Source organism: Pan troglodytes, chromosome 14 (genome assembly GCF_028858775.2).
Source record: "Pan troglodytes isolate AG18354 chromosome 14, NHGRI_mPanTro3-v2.0_pri, whole genome shotgun sequence".
NCBI lineage: Eukaryota > Metazoa > Chordata > Mammalia > Primates > Hominidae > Pan > Pan troglodytes.
The window spans coordinates 84,702,331-84,718,568 of NC_072412.2; the positions used below are offsets into that span (position 1 = coordinate 84,702,331).

The window sequence follows — 16,238 nt, forward strand, 5'->3', positions numbered from 1 at the left end:
CTACCACTTGGGAAAAAAATTACTCTCAAAATACAAATATATTTGTTGCTTTATAACATTATGGATTATAATGCATGTTATTGCTACTACTGCTTTAATATTAAGATTAAGTCCATTAGAATTAAGTAAATCAAAGACATCATATGATCAGTATGTACTTTCATCATTATATATCGTTTCATAAAAATGCGGTAAAGAACAAGAACCCAACTGGTGTTGCGACCTATGGGTGGTGAGGGTGGTGGTCAGCAGAGCTGCAGCCAAAATCTATTTTCCCACACAGAGTAAGAATTTATCTCTATTTTAAGAAAATTCCCAAATTATTTCTTATGTAGCTTTGAAATGGTCTCAAGTCAAAGTTGAAAGACTAATAGGCTTAATTTGTAGGTTAGCCTTATAACCAGTCTAAAAATTCTACATTATAGAGATAAAATATTATGATTGATTTTCCCTTTATATTTGTAAAACTACAGATGAAATAAAGAGTCATCATATCATAGAGCATAATTCTGCCTCTTTTATAATATATTAGATGCCCAACTCCTCAGAGAAAGTTAAATTAAGTCAATCTCTTAAAAAAAAAAAAAGGATGGATCCTATAGATTGCTTCCAGTCTTAAATTATTAAGATTATTGAGAGTATTTCTCAAAATAAAAAAACCTCCAGCTCATTTTAATTAATTTCAAATCATAGAATATAAACAAAATAGTGATTTGCTTGATTCAAATATATGCAGAATTATTAGATGTGGTTTCCTTTATAGGATCCATTATTATAGCTGAATTTTAAATTCATTTTCTCTGTGTAGGATTTCATTATGAGGTATACATTCTGATTTCTTTCATTCTTTGGAGCTTTGTAATGCCCAAGGCTTTTTTCAAGTAGATATTTTTTGAAACAAACAAAAATCATTTCAACTATAACTTCAGCTCGAAATAAAAACCTTAGGGTTTTGGTAGGCAAATAAATTCTGAAAATGTAAATCCTGAAAGAAAAAAGAATGAAACTTGACCAGTTTAACCATGAGATCTCAACATCACTTTTAAGCCTCATGGAAACATTGAGAGATTCTGTGGTATTCCCAAAAAACTAAGAGAAATTGATTAGGTTATGCATGAAAACACACTCCCAAGTAGTTCACTGCAGAGTAATGCATACTGAAAAAGAAAGATCGTTTGAAGTTCCCACACACTAATGGGTCTGATGGGCTCTGAATTAGCTGGCATCTCTCCCGAAAAAGATCTAGGCGTCATTATGAACAACTCAATTAAGATGTCTGCTCAATGGGCGACATTGGGCCAAAAAGCGAATAGGCTGCTTGGATGAATTAATAAAGGCAGAGATAATGTGGAAATATTATAATGGCCTTGCATAAACCTTGATGAGTAGGGCTAGTTTCAATACCTCCTGCCTAAATTTAGACAAACAAATCAGCTTCTCCCATCATGGATCAGTTGACTCATTTCCAAAGCAACTCTCTGGATACAGTTTTCCCGAATCAGGGAGGCAGTAGCCAGGTGCCTTATAACATCAGAACCATCGCTCTTACCACATCTGTTTGGCTGCTGATGCTTTTGGATGGGATCTGCTCACCTTTTTTCTTCTGACTCAGCTTAGGCAAACTTCCAGCCTATTTGTAGAATGAAAATTGGGAAGAAAAAATGGGATGGCACACATAAGTCTAATACCCCAGGAGCAACATATTTATAAACATTTCATGGATTTATAATTCTGTCTTGGAGATGGGTTCAAAAAGCTTTCAAATACATTCAAGTTTTCCCCAATTAAAAAAAACATGAGTATGTTCATATAATGGAACATTGTAAAGCAATGAGTATAGGCAAACCACAACTACAGGCAACAAGAGAAATGAATCTCACAAACAATGTTGAGCAAAAGAGGCCAGCCAAAAATGAGAAGTTAGTGTATGCGTCCATTTATATAAAGTTCAAGTACAAGCAAAATTCATCTATTGCATAAGAAGCCAGGATATAAGTTACCCTTGGGGAACTGGTGATTGAAAGGGAGATTAAGGGAGGGAGAGGTTCCAGGTTGTTCATATTCTTCAGTAACTGAGTGCTGGTTTGGTGGGTTTATGCATTTTGTAAAAATTCATTGAGCTGTTCTCTTATAGTTTATGCACTTTTCTATGTGTGTTAACTATAATTAAAAATATAATGTTTTCTCAAAAACACCATGTTTCCCATTGCAAATTATAATAAACTAATTTCATCCAAGTCATTCCTTTTTCCTCCAATAGCTTCTGCCTCAAAATAAGGAGGAAAAAAAATGTACCTGTCTAAGGTAAGCATAATCAGCATTATGCAACCCACTTTCTGTGTAAGAAAATTTACATTTCTTTTAAAAAGCCTAAAATAAAAGAAGACACATTTAATCTCATGTCCTTTAGATCCATTTGGGCTTCTTGCACCAACTCTTGCCAAGAGTCAAACATATCTATGATGGCTGTGTTACATGTATGTCTGTGTGTGTGTGTGTATTTGGGTGTTTAGTTTTATGTTATCTTTTATTAATGATTCTTTCCAGCAGCTCAGTTAAGAAACAAATTTCCACAGAAAATGTTGAAATCAGATGCACCGAAGTTGTTCCCAGTTACCAAATGAGCTGGTATCAAATTCTCCCACCAGCTTGTGTGTCATGCTTAAACATTTTTAATCAAAGCTGTTTAGCATCTGACATCTCCTATGATACAGAAACTTAAAACCTAAAAAGGCCAGAGTCCTAGAAAAGCTAAGTGATCTGAGTCGTTTGGACTTTTAGCATTCAAATTGAGATTAGTCCCAATCTCTAAACTGTCAAACTAATGTTTAGTTCAGTAGACCAGTACTACTCAAATTGTTTGTTACTGGTACAGATATTGAGAATACGTGATTAAAACCTTTTATAACAATTTGGCATATTGCCATGACAGCCAACAGCATGATTTTGTATTTTACCAAAATATTAGTCTATAATAGATTAAGGTTTAAAAACAAATAGATTAATAAAGAAATTGCCTTCCTCCATGGATTATTTGAATGGTGGGGTACTAGGCTATGTGGAATCATAGCCTCTGGAAGAGTAATTTAGCATTTCAGTCAGGATCTCCTGCACTTTCAATTTTAGCCTCTGAAGCTCCAGGTAAGAGAGTTGAAATAGGCAAATCAACATGAAATCAAAACACACCCACATGGGAAATGCTGAGACTCACCTTTCCACACTTTGACATATTAATATGTTTCAACTTTCTATTTCCCTCTGGTGGCTCTTGGTTCATAAAACTGAGGAGGGCCTGAGAGACTAAACACCAGCAAAAGGCAAGATCGACTAAGTGCCTTGCCTTCCTCTTAAGTTGGTAGATAAAAACCTTGAATTCTTTTTGGTATTCTTGTTTCATCTGAGGTTTGTTTCTGATTTTTTTTTTCTTTGTAAGATTATCTGCTGTATTTGGATATTGTCAGTAAAGAACTGTGATTTAAAAAAACTGTAATGTGGAGATATACATTTATATGCGTATCAATTACTTAAGATTAACAATCATAACCATCAGATATGCAAAGAGAGGGAAGTGGGTAGAATAACATAGCAATCTAAGAAATAAAATAAGGATTTTTGTTGATAGTTTGTACTTTCTTTCACTTTGAAGGAGGGATACTTTGCTGTCTACCCTATCAGATGTCAAATCATTAACATCTACTTTTTGGATAAGTGTTTACCAAAATGTGAATTCAGAATTGGTCTAAGTGTGGTCCTCTAGAGCCTATCAATAAAGGAAATGCAAAACAGCATTGATTTCACTGCTGCCAAAGTGCCCAGCTTCGATCTACGACCATATTGACCCCATTCCCAGAACAACATGTAAGAAAATTTATACAACAGCAGCATCAAGTCACTTCAGTTATGCCATCTGTGAATATCAAAGAGAATTTGATTTTCAGATTGTGCTAATACATTGGTTGAAAATACTGCAATTCCTGTCAAAACAATGCTGTGGGAGAATAGTGCAGATGCATTTGATAACTTTGATTTCCTCTTGGGTAATAATGTCATATGCATCCCCTCAACAGAGTTACATTAAGGAGATTTTAAGAGTTCCTGGATGGGGGGATGTGATGTTGAAACCAATTATAATTCTTAAGACTATATATTCCATGTTTATATTTAGTGACACCAAAAGGTGTTTATAATATGTTGTTAGTAAGAGACAAGTTATAATATAATATCTATAATGTGATTCCATTTTGCTACATGTGCACTGGGGGAAAAATACCTAAAAGATATATATTCAAAAATTTAATGGCAGTGTCCTCTTAGTGATAGTATTATTCAGTTAGAGCTCCTCTAAAATACTTAGAATTGTGCTAGAATGGTATAATGCAGTGATCCCCAACCTTTTTGGCACCAGGGACCAGTTTTGTGGAAGACAATTCTTCCACAGACTGGGATCAGTGGATTGTTTCAGGATAATTCAAGTGCATTGCATTTATTGTGCACTTTATTTCTATTATTATTGCATTGTAATATATAATGAAATATTAATAATTATACAACTCACTATAATGCATTATAGAATCAGTGAGAGTCCTGAGCTTGTTTTCCTGCAACTACATGGTCCCATCTGGGGTGATGGGAGACAGCAACAGATCATCAGGCATTAGATTCTCACAAGGAGCACGAGACCTAGATCCCTCACATGCGCAGTTTGCAATAGGGTTTGTGCTCTCGTGAGACTCTAAGGCTGCTGCTGATCTGACAGGAGGAGGAGCTCAGGCAGTAATGCTCACTGCCTGACCACTCAGCTCCCCCTGTTCAGCCTGGTTCCTAACAGGTCACAGACCACTACTGGTCTATGATCCAGGGTTTGGGGACCCCTGCTATAATGGAGGTCACAGAAAAAATGGAGACTTGCTTCCCTTTCTTTCCCAGGTTACAGAATCTTCACAAGTGCTAGTAGAAGCAAGCATAGGATTCAGTAACCAAATTTCTAAAAGAATCTGAAATGTAAAAAGGGTGTGTGAAATTGTGTAGAATTGTCTCAAAAGTATATAAAAACTTCTATTCTTAAAAACGTTTCTTTTAAAAAGAAGAAGAAAGGAGAGCTTGAAAGAGTGTTGCTGGTCAGCTGGTTTGATTTCTGTCCCTACCACTTATGAGCAGGTTGCTTAACATCTCTGAGTCCCAGTTTTCTCTTCTGTAAAATGAGGATAATAGTAACTACCTCATAGAGACTTTAAGTAAAAGCAGACTCTGTACTAAAAGAATTTGTCACATTGCCTTACACATATTAAATCCTCAGTAAATAGTCACCATAAAAATAATTGCTATTCTTAGAGAAGAGCTTTGCTGCTGTCCCCTCCAGACTCCTGTCATGGCCAACAATGAGCCCATTCCTCTGCTCTTTCCTTTGGCCCTCTTCCCATTTGGGGCCATATGGCAAGTTCTATACCTGCACCATTGTATTTGTGCATAGAGAGGAAGCCCTTTCTCCCCTTTTACCAACATTTCCTTTGGGAAAAATCGACGGCAACATATTATCCATATAACCAAATGTCATTGAGTCTAGTGCACTTAGAGGAAAGAAAGGGAACACAATGTCAGACTTTTTAAAAAATTAAATATAATAGTGATGTTAATTAGGGATGGTAGAATAGTCTACATAATCTGCTCTGAACATTTCTGAACAAATAGGAGCTCCTCCAAAACATCAGAGGATCTTAAAAAAGGAACTCTATATAGAACAAGTAAGCATGTTGCAAATTATATGTAAGCCATTTTGGACAAGCACATTTCTTAGGTTCTTTATGGTAGTTCCTGAAGAAATTTGAGATGGGTGAGAGGATTCCATTCCTACCTCTGCACAATACAGCTTTGCCAATGAAAACTACTTCAAGCCCAATTCTTTCACACATTCAGCATTCATTAGCAAGTAACCCTCAACACACTTCATACAATCTGTTCAGTGAACTCAGTGTCCTTTTAGGCAATTCTGAGAAGCTGATTTTTATTACCCTTATAGTTGGTACCAGGCCACTAAGCTTCTTAAACCAATAGCTGAGCTCAGGAGCCATTTAGGACTTCATATCCTGTGCCTAAGGGTACTGGTTACCAACAATACTGGATTCTTAATCCTCGTTCATGCAAGGAGAAGGAAAAGGGAATAGGATTTTAAAAAATATTTTGGCCAATTCACATGTTTTGTATACTTTAACATCACAGTGAGAACCCATCTCTGATATTAAACATACTAAATAACAAGCCACCAATTTCACCAATAATAACCCATTTTTGACATTCACTGTGTTAACTAACATCACCTAACATGTTAGTTGAAATGGATAGTTTGCTATACATCTTGGGGTAGCCATCTCTGGAGCGTGGCCCATCTGATAAAATGTTAGCCCACCATCTTTGGAGAATGGATTCTTTATAAACACAACTGATTGTTTCTGGAACTAAACATTAAACCAGTTGGCACATACAGAATACTAATACTCTACTTTCTCTACACTGAAGTATTATATACTATTAAAAACATGGTAATGAAATATAATGCATTTGAGTTAATTAAAAATGAGTAGCTCTTGAGCACCTATGTGTATGAGCCCTGCTAAAAACTTGGGGAGGATAAAAAGGATAAACAAGCACTTTGGTATTTAGCCATTCATTACACCAGCTGCAGTATCCTTGATTTATCAATCTAGAGATACATATGACTGAATCGTTCATCAATTGTTTCCAGCCTCTTGTTAAATGTTCTTCACATCCAAATTCATTTTCAAGAATCCGATTTGTCACTTGGCCAGAATTCTCACTTTCTTGAGACCAATAGATAAAGCCTGTTTATAAATTTATTGTTTAACTAATATTGCCTTACCTGTTTCCTGGGGGGAAAAATCAGCTATCTTTCATCTCAGTCCAAGAAGACTATAGGAACTTAGGCCTGTCCTAAAGAATAAAAATACTATCTTTAAATTATGCCCCAGCCAAGATCAATTTTCCAGTTGAAATGAGCTTCAACAATCTAAGTAGCAGGATTATGATCTACATTGTATCTTTCCCTCTTTGTGAGAATTTAACAGTTTTGTGTGGGTCTACTCCTCCTCTTGCTTTCATCCTTTGTGAACATTTTAAAACTAACACTTAATAGAATGTGGCCTCTTCATTTTACACAATGTTAACACAAGGGGCTACAGTGTGAAGTAATGAGACTTTTGGGCTCTTGGTAGTAGATACAACTGTATCTACATATCTACTACTTTTTGACCATTTACAATGAGCCAGATGTTTTGCTAAGTACTTTACAAGTATGTCATTTAATCCTCACATCCTATGAGGGGGCTTTTATAATCTCTATTTTACAGATAAGATACTGAGGTATTAGAAATTTAAGCCACTTACCAAAGTTACACAGTTAGTGAATGATGGAAGTGAATTCTAACTCAGGTCTCACTCTCACAGCCAGCCCTCTTACTACTTCATTCTATCCTTAATCAGTCCTCTTTCCACATGGCACTAGGCCAGATACAGCCCTCTGGGCCACACTGCAACTACCTATTTACAATTTAAGTCAACCCCAAGGCTGGAATATGCACTTCATAATCAGGTCCAGGTTTGTGATTTAGTAAATTTTGAGTGAGTAAAATAACATTCCCTAAAAACATTATTTTTAAAAGTTCTCTTTTGTTGGTTTTATTTCCACGATCCCTTCAACAGTTTATCGAGTAGAAATTTCCATTTCTGTGTGTCATCGAATAAATAAACAATTAACATCTCAAAATTCTGCCAGGTAATCCTGCCTGCAGAGTAGGCATCTTTGTGGCCCCTTTCCACAGTAGCCTTTGAAGAGAGTATGGACACCCTTCGTAGAGAAGCCAAAGTCTAATCTCTCCTACTTGCTCTTCATTCCTGCAATAGTGGAGGCAACTCCAATGAGAAAGAAAGGGTATATTTGGAGAGAAGAAAAAAACAACAGAGAAATGGAGAAAACAGAAAGGTGGTTTTGTCTTCTTTTTAGAATTTCAAATAAGTATGTCATGGCCTCTCAGACAAATGCAATAATATGTCTTGCAACTCAGGGCTAACCCTAGGCAAAAACGTAAGCTAGGGAAGCTCTATCCTTGGACTCTCAAGTCCTTTGTTCTATTTCTGGTTTTCTCCCCAGGTGTCTCCCTTCTAAAGCTCAAGTAGTACCTCCCTATTGAAGCTTATCCTTAAAAAGAAAAAGATATCTAATGGGCAATATTTTTTAAAAGTACTAATGTCCAGTGTTGGAAGAAGCAGAAAGACATATATTTTCTCATAAAATTTTGGTAAATTTTTATGTTAGCATATTCTTTGTGGTCAGCAACTGGTAACACTTTATCAACTGCAAGTAAAATGTATATACCTGTAAGTTAAAATATTCCACTTCTAGAACTTTATCCTAAGAAGTATTAACTTATGCAAAATTTACAAGCTATAAATATATCACAGAATTTCAAAAAACAAAAGCTAAATAAACAAGAATATAAAGTTAGTGAAAACAAATTATGGCACAACCTTATACTAAAATATTAAGTAGCTACTATAATTATATTAGAAAAATACCTTATTTCCAAAAATATTTGATAAAACATTAAAAACTTATAGAAAAGTAAAATATTATATGCATAAAATACAAATTAAAGAGTTTAAGTTCCCCTAGAATTTAAAAATTATCTTTAAGTAGTAGGAATACGGGTGACTTATTTTCGTTTTTTTCCTGTTTATCTGTATTTTGTGGTTTTTAAACTGAACATGGACTACCACTGTAGTAAGAAAAAAGGGCATTAATATTTTATTTTAAGAAGAAAAATCAGATACCCTAAGTTGTGCATTTAAATGGTTCTATTACTTTGGTTTCTGTATGTGAAATAAAATATATATTTTTTCACCTAGGAAAGAAACTGTTAGCATTAGAGACTGTGTGCAAAAGGATTTTCTCTAACAGACATGCTTTCAAGGACATAAAATAGCAGCTGCTCAGAGGCTCAGTCAGGCCCCGTGGAAGGCTGAGACTTGCCACATGTGCCTCCTTGTGTCTGGGAGTCCCCGTGAAGAGATTTATATCTGCAACTCCAAAACCCAGAGTGCTGTAATCTTTCCAATTTGCACTCAGTAATATATGGCATATGTTTTTCTTACCTGGAAATGATAGACTATTAAGATGAGAAGATGAGGTGGTAAAGGAGCTTTCAAAGGAAAAAAAGCAAATCACCTTAGAGTGTGCTGAAATTCCTTAGATAGGTGCTCACAGTCATGCCAACCAGATTTCCCAGGTGCACTGTGCCCATCAGCACAGAGGGTCTCGGCCTAGGGCAATTCCACCTCGTTTTCAAAACCCAATTCAAATATCTCCTCCTTCCTAGCCACTCCCCTGCAGCCCTCTGCCATGCCCCTCACTACTCCAAGAAGTCAGAATCAGAATTAATTTCTCCCTTCTATGATAAAGTATTGCTAATACAGGATGTATCATAATGCCTTATGAGAGGTGCCTTTACAGTTTATTTTTCCTTGTCCCACTCTCCAATCTATTCCTACCATTGGGAACATTAAGCAGAGAAAGGGCAGGTAGAAGAGGGCCGTGACACTAATTATTTAGTCCCTACTATTTATCAGGCACCATCTTTAATAAATGCTTTTACCTATACTACCTTATATTACTATCCCAATAATCTCAAATGTGTGCAGTATTATTTTCACTTTATAGTGGAGGTATTGGACTCCCAGAGAGGTTACACAATTTTCTCAAAGTAGCACAGCTGTTGCAATAAACTGAATTTTATCTTCCCAAAAGTTCATGTGTTGAAGCCCTACACCCCCAGTGTAATGGTATTTAGAGATGGAACTTTTAGGAGGAATTTAGGTTTAGTTAAGGTCATGAGGGTGGTACTTTGTGATGGGATCAATGCTCCTATAAGAGGAAACACTAGCATTCTGGCTCTTTCTCTTTCTCTCCCCACTGTGTGAGGACACATGGAGAAGGCAGCCAGAAAGAGTCCTCACCAGAACCCAACTGCACCAGCACCCTGATCTCAGACTGCCAGCCACTGGAAGTGTGAGAAAATAAATTTCCCTTGTTGATAAGCCACCCAGTCTGTGGCAATTTCTTCTTATGGCAGCCCAAACAGACTAATGCAGCCTGTTGACCAAGCACTTACAGCCTGACTTATTTTTCCCCCGTAATACTGTGATGCCTCACAATGTGAACTGTTCATCAGTTGTCTTTATAACTCCAGTTTCTAGCAGAGTAACTGGAATATAGTAGAAATCTAACGGATTGGCATTGAGTGTTAGATGACTGAATAATTAAATGATTGAAGAAAGAAAAATAAACATTTAAAACTGAATTTTTACAATTCAGACATACACAAGTTTACAGATTTTTAATTTGGGGCAAACGATTTCTGATATCCATCTATATCTATATCTACATCCATATATCAAATCTGTGCAACTTTCCAAGTTGCAGAGAACTTACCTGTGTGATCTGGATGGTGTATAGAATATCACGAGCATTTGTGAAGTGATTTTGCTAAAAAAGATGAGTTTTTCCTTGAGAGTCAATCAGTTGGAAACATTGGAAAGACACATTAACCTTTAGAGGTCATTGCTTTTTTTTTTTTTTTTTTTTTTTTTTTTTCCTGAGACGGAGTCTCGCTCAGTCACCCAGGCTAGAGTGCAACGGCGCAATCTCGGCTCACTGCAAGCTGGGCCTACCGGGTTCACGCCATTCTCCCGCCTCAGCCTCCCGAGTAGCTGGGACTACAGGCACCCGCCACCATGCCCGGCTAATTTTTTTGGTATTTTTTATAGAGACGGGGTTTCACCGTGTTAGCCAGGATGGTCTCAATCTCCTGACCTCGTGATCCGCCCGCCTCGGCCTCCCAAAGTGCTGGGATTACAGGCGTGAGCCACCGCGCCCGGCCCACTGCTTTTATAAAAGAAATCATGCTTTCAGAATGTAGACATAGTAGAGATGGATCATACAAAGAGATTTAGGCTTGAATTAAGCAGTCATTTTTACAGCAATGACTATTATAATATTTAAAGAATTTTATTCAAACTAGAGCTTGAGCCTTACTGAGGTGACTTTCAGAAAGTATAATGTGGATACATACTAAATGCAAGCATTTTGTGTGAGTAATGACAATTATGAGTTTCTTCTTTTTTTCATCATTTTTACAATGTTTAATTTGCATATAACAGTGACAATGGAAATATTTAAAAGTATCCTATCTTTCTTTGTATTAGTGATATAGTTGCAAACCTAATGACCTATCATTTCTCGCATCAACAGGTCAGGGATACGGGCAAGTAGTGCTTCCTATCATCGGTAAGTTGGTGAGTAGGACAGAAGGGATCATTGAAACTCCTCCCAGCTTTCCCAACCAATGATTCTGTTTCTATAGTTGCAATAATCAAAGTAAGAAAAGAAGGCTCTCTCTCTCTCTCTCTCTCTCTCTCTCTCTCTCTCTCTCACCCTTCCCAGGGTCATGAAATTCTACCCCATCTTCAAAACTCAATCCAAATAGTTCCTTTTTTCTTGATGTTCCCCCACATCTTCTCCGTTACGTCCCTCAGCTCTCTGCCCACAGAGGAGAATCAGAATTAACTTTCCTTTTCCACGAGCATCCGCAAGCACTTTGTTCACATTGCTAACATGGAGTGAATCACAGTGTGTTAAGAGAAGTGGCATTCTAGTGACATTTATTCCTCCTTGCTCCACCCTTTCCCAGTCTCCCTCCGTGCCAGTAAGTGCTAGGAAGTTACCAGGAGACCACTCTCCATCAGGTTTAATCATCCTGAGGTAGCAATTGAGTGGTTCACAGTCTGTGTTCTTAATCTGTGCTTTTCTTAAAGCATGGGGCAGAAGTTATTTTATGTCTTTAAAAATTAAAATGGCCAGAGCTTAGCATTTTTAAAGATTATAAATGCAAATGTCAGCCCACTCTTGATTAGAAAATGCATAACCTTTCTTATTTGAGGTGATTATTTATACTGTGATGTAGTTTGTAATCACATCAAATGTTCTTTTTTTAAAAAAAAAAGTGATTCTTATTCTGCCACATTTTCTATAATTCCAGTTATATAATCATTAAGAGAACAAGATTTCAAAATATTCCTGATGCCATTTGTTCATTTAATTAGCTATAATATTTGCAATGCCACCCTTGAAGAACAACCCAGTAGAGGAACTTTAGAGGGGTACAGGAGCTTTCCTGTCAGCTTTAGAACCTGCAAGCTGAGAGTCAGCAGCCCTCAGTTTACATTTGGAGACCGATATCATCAAAAAACCATCAAATGCCCATGACAGCAGCAAGAAGAAAATCCAATCTCATACATCCATTGTTCTCTCCATTAAAATTTCTTCCTTTCCTGACTATTCATCGAGTTCTCTCTTGCAAAAGAGTAATATGTATGCCTGCTTCCAAACATACAGATGAATTATAGATCTCAATCTCGTTCTCAGTTCCATAAATGTATTAATGTGTGTGTGTTCATGTGCTTATATTCTACTCTATCAGTCAATATTTTTTAAAGATATAAATGTTGAAAAAAGATGTAAAAAGTAGAGTTGATAGGAATCTCATAACAGAGCCATTAAGGGATATAGCTAAAAGATTAAAGGTAAATATACATTATGAGACATAGTAATAAGGTGGTCAGGCATTCCTGAAATTAAGCTGAAATGTAATATACAGAGATGAAAGGAAATTAAATATGAAACCCTGAGATACTTATTAAGCCATCAGTGGGAATCTAGATGATGATGTCACAACCAGGAGAGGAAAGACGACTTGTGCAAAGTTGGACGAGATCCAGTTTGTGCTGTAGATTTATGCAGTTAATTTTGTCCCCTGACTGCATTCAGATGAGCATTTCTCCTCGACATACACCAAGAAAATTGCTGCATTATAGCTGTGTTAATGGTAATCAGCATGCTAATGAGCACCAGAAGGTCGTTACAGCAAAGAGAGGTTCAAAGATGTATAACCTAGAGGAAACAAGAACGTAATTCTTCAGGGAATGCAAGTGTCTTGTTTGTAGGTCATAGATTATTTGTTTTGGTCACTGCATTGCACAAGGAGTTTAATTTAAGCAGAAAAAAAATGAAGCTGTTTGAATTGTGAGAGCAGCCTAGCTTAATTAAGAAAAGTAACACTGGATAGCTTTGAATTTGTGGTAAAAAAAAAAAAAAATAGAATGCTTCAGTAAACCTAGGATGTTACTAAATAGTGCTGTCCAATGTGGAATTATATCTGTGGTTATGCAGAATGTGAGGCTTTTATTTGTATTGTTTTTTAGTCAGAAGGTTCTTTGTGGCTCTCCGGCAAGGACAGGATCAAAATATCAGGGGTGAAAAAGGTAACGGTCAGAAATTAAGTCATAGTATGTAAAACAATTTCAGAGTCCAAGCCTTCTTAGAGAATCAGGAGATATTTCATTGTTTATTTCACATGCATGTTTTGGCTCCAAAAGGTTAAGTATTTATTGATACTGACCAAGGAGAGTATTCAATCAGAAACCCCACTGCTATTGCTTATTAAAAAGCTCAGGGGCACAAATGCTGTGTAGATTTTAGGTTAAGCTAGGTAGTTCTTGTATTCCCCCTAGGAACTTCCTCGCCACCACAGATTCAGGGGACAACATTAGCTCATCAATTCCTATATGGTATCAATAGAAATAAAATTATAATATCACTTGCTTAAATTATTATAGAGCTGCTGTGTTTTTGTATAAATAGTAATTTGAATACACTATTTTGCTAATATGCTCTTTGGATAGGTTTTATAACCAAAGAATGGTACCTTAGAAATGAACAATAGTAATAATTTGCATTTCCCTTGTTGGCTAGCACACGGAATTTTTCATATATTTCAAATGAATGTTTCTTTAATCTCAAAAAGTACAAGTAGAATGGCTCCTGACATATAGGTAGATGATAGTTGGATATAGGTATATACACATACATACACACACACAGTTGACCAGTTATAATAATGACATCTTACAATTGCCAACCTAATACCTCTCAAAATTAGAAATCCATATTTTTTTTAATGTCTGTGAGTTACCATCCTTCGTGATATAAGGAACACCCTTTGTTCTGACTTCTCAGTTAAACACCAAAGAGCTCAGTCCTAAAACTTCCTCACTGCAAAGCAAAAATAAACTTTGGATTAAACCAGTGTTTTAATTGTTTGGGTCCATGCTATTACCTTTTTTTCAGAACATTTGGGACAGATATTTACTCATAAAATCTACGATCTCATCTCTACTGAATAATTTGGCTGGAGAGGAATTGGTTTAAGGCCAATTTAGAAAAACAAAAAAGCAAAAAGAAAAGAAAGAAAAGAGGAAAGACAGCTGGCGAGGGATGGAGAAAGGAGGAAAGGGAGATAGCAGGAAGAAAGGAAGGATAGAAAGAAAAGCTGGGCAGGGTGGCTCACACCTGTAATCCCAGCACTTTGGGAGGCGGAGGTGGGTGGGTCACTTGAGGTCAGGAGTTCGAGACCAGCCTGGCCAATATGGTGAAACCCCCCTCTCTACTAAAAATACAAAAATAAGAGGGGCATGATGGTGCAAGCCTGTAATCTTAGCTACTCAGGAGGCTGAGGCATGAGAATCACTTGAACCCAGGAGGCAAAGGTTGCAGTGAGCCGAGATTGCGCCACTGCACTCCAGCCTGAGTGAAAGAGCGAGACTCTGTCAAAAAAAAGAAAAAGAAAAAGAAGGAAGGAAGAAAAAAGGGAGGGAGGCAGGGAGGCAGGGACTATGGCAGTGCAGGAATATAAGAATAATAAATAGGATACTTTAATAATTTATTAGTATAATAGTATGTCGCCGAGGAAATATAATTTAAAAATGAAAATCTTCCTCCACCCAGAAAACCTCTCCACAAAGGTAGTAGAGAAAACAGTTTCATTGTTGACTAAGTATTAAACCAGAATGTGCATCAGCACATTATAGGTAATCCACTAAGAGATTGCAACAATAGTAAGGAATTACACCCTTTTATAAAGCTAAGCAGATACAATGCATTACATACATGTTCTGAAGATAAGCAATAACTAGTCTTGAAGTAAGAGGGCCATATTTTGTCACACTGTTCATTCTAACTTTATCTGGTAATTAGGGTTACCATCTGTGTTGGCTAAGTGGCTTTATTCAGAGCAAAACCAAGTTCTAATATCTTAAAAACAGAAGGTTTGCAACTTGGAACAAGGCGCACACCTAAGTTAGGGTTCTTCCTTCTCACAGAAACTGGGAGATAGAAACGCTGGCTCCTTTTACAATTACATTTCAAAGAGATGTCTCCCAGGTTCTAGAGAAAGCTTTCCTAGGTCATAAAGCTGACAAAAGGACTATTTAGTTTTCAAAATGATTTGTATACATTTCGAAGAGATAAGAAAGTACAGGCAATTAGGGGAATCTCTTTCCTCATTTCAACAGGGGAAATTAAGCTTTTTATTTTTAATTTGCATTTGTTCTTACAATGGGCACCACTGATTTTAACCCAAAATAGCACGTTGGGTTCACTGTGGTTTTAGCTACTTGTCTTGATAGGAGGGTGAGGGTGAGCAGGAGTCTCAACTGCAGGTGCTTTGAATCAGAGAATGCAACAGCCTCCCAGGTAGGAGCTCTCTGGGTCCACTTGTGAGTCTAACATTTATAGGAGTTCTTTAAGTGTCCAGCTCCGTGTGTGCAGGAATGCTTGGGGAGCCTGTTGGCATGCTGGCCTGAGAATCCCAGGGGGTGGGGCTAGGAGTCTGCCTTTCTAACCTGCTCCCAGGTGATGCTGCTAATCCTGGCTCCAGCCCCACACTCTCAGTAGCAAGCATCTGGCTCAGGTATCCTCACAGGTTAAAAACCCTCCATTTACCTGATCTGTGCCTTAAGTATATCACTTAGCCTCTTCAATTTCAGGGGAAGAAGCCCCGTAAATGGACAGATGTTCTACTAGAAAGTTGCAGGGACATGGATGAAGCTGGCAACCATCATTCTGAGCAAACTATCACAAGGACAGAAAACCAAACACTGCATGTTCTCACTCATAGGTGGGAATTGAACAATGAGATCACTTGGACACAGGGCGGGGAATATCACACACTGGGGCCTGTCAGAGGTAGGGGGCTGGGGGAGGGATAGCATTAGGAGAAACACCTAATATAAATGACAAGTTGCTGGGTGCAGCACACCAATATGGCACATGTATA

General features: G+C 37.1%; 1 pseudogene; it reads left to right on the top strand.

Annotated features, from left to right (window-relative positions):
- Positions 1–3,056: 3,056 nt before the first annotated feature.
- Positions 3,057–16,238, top strand: part of LOC100609120 (magnesium transporter NIPA2-like) — a 69,299-nt pseudogene continuing 56,117 nt past the window's right edge.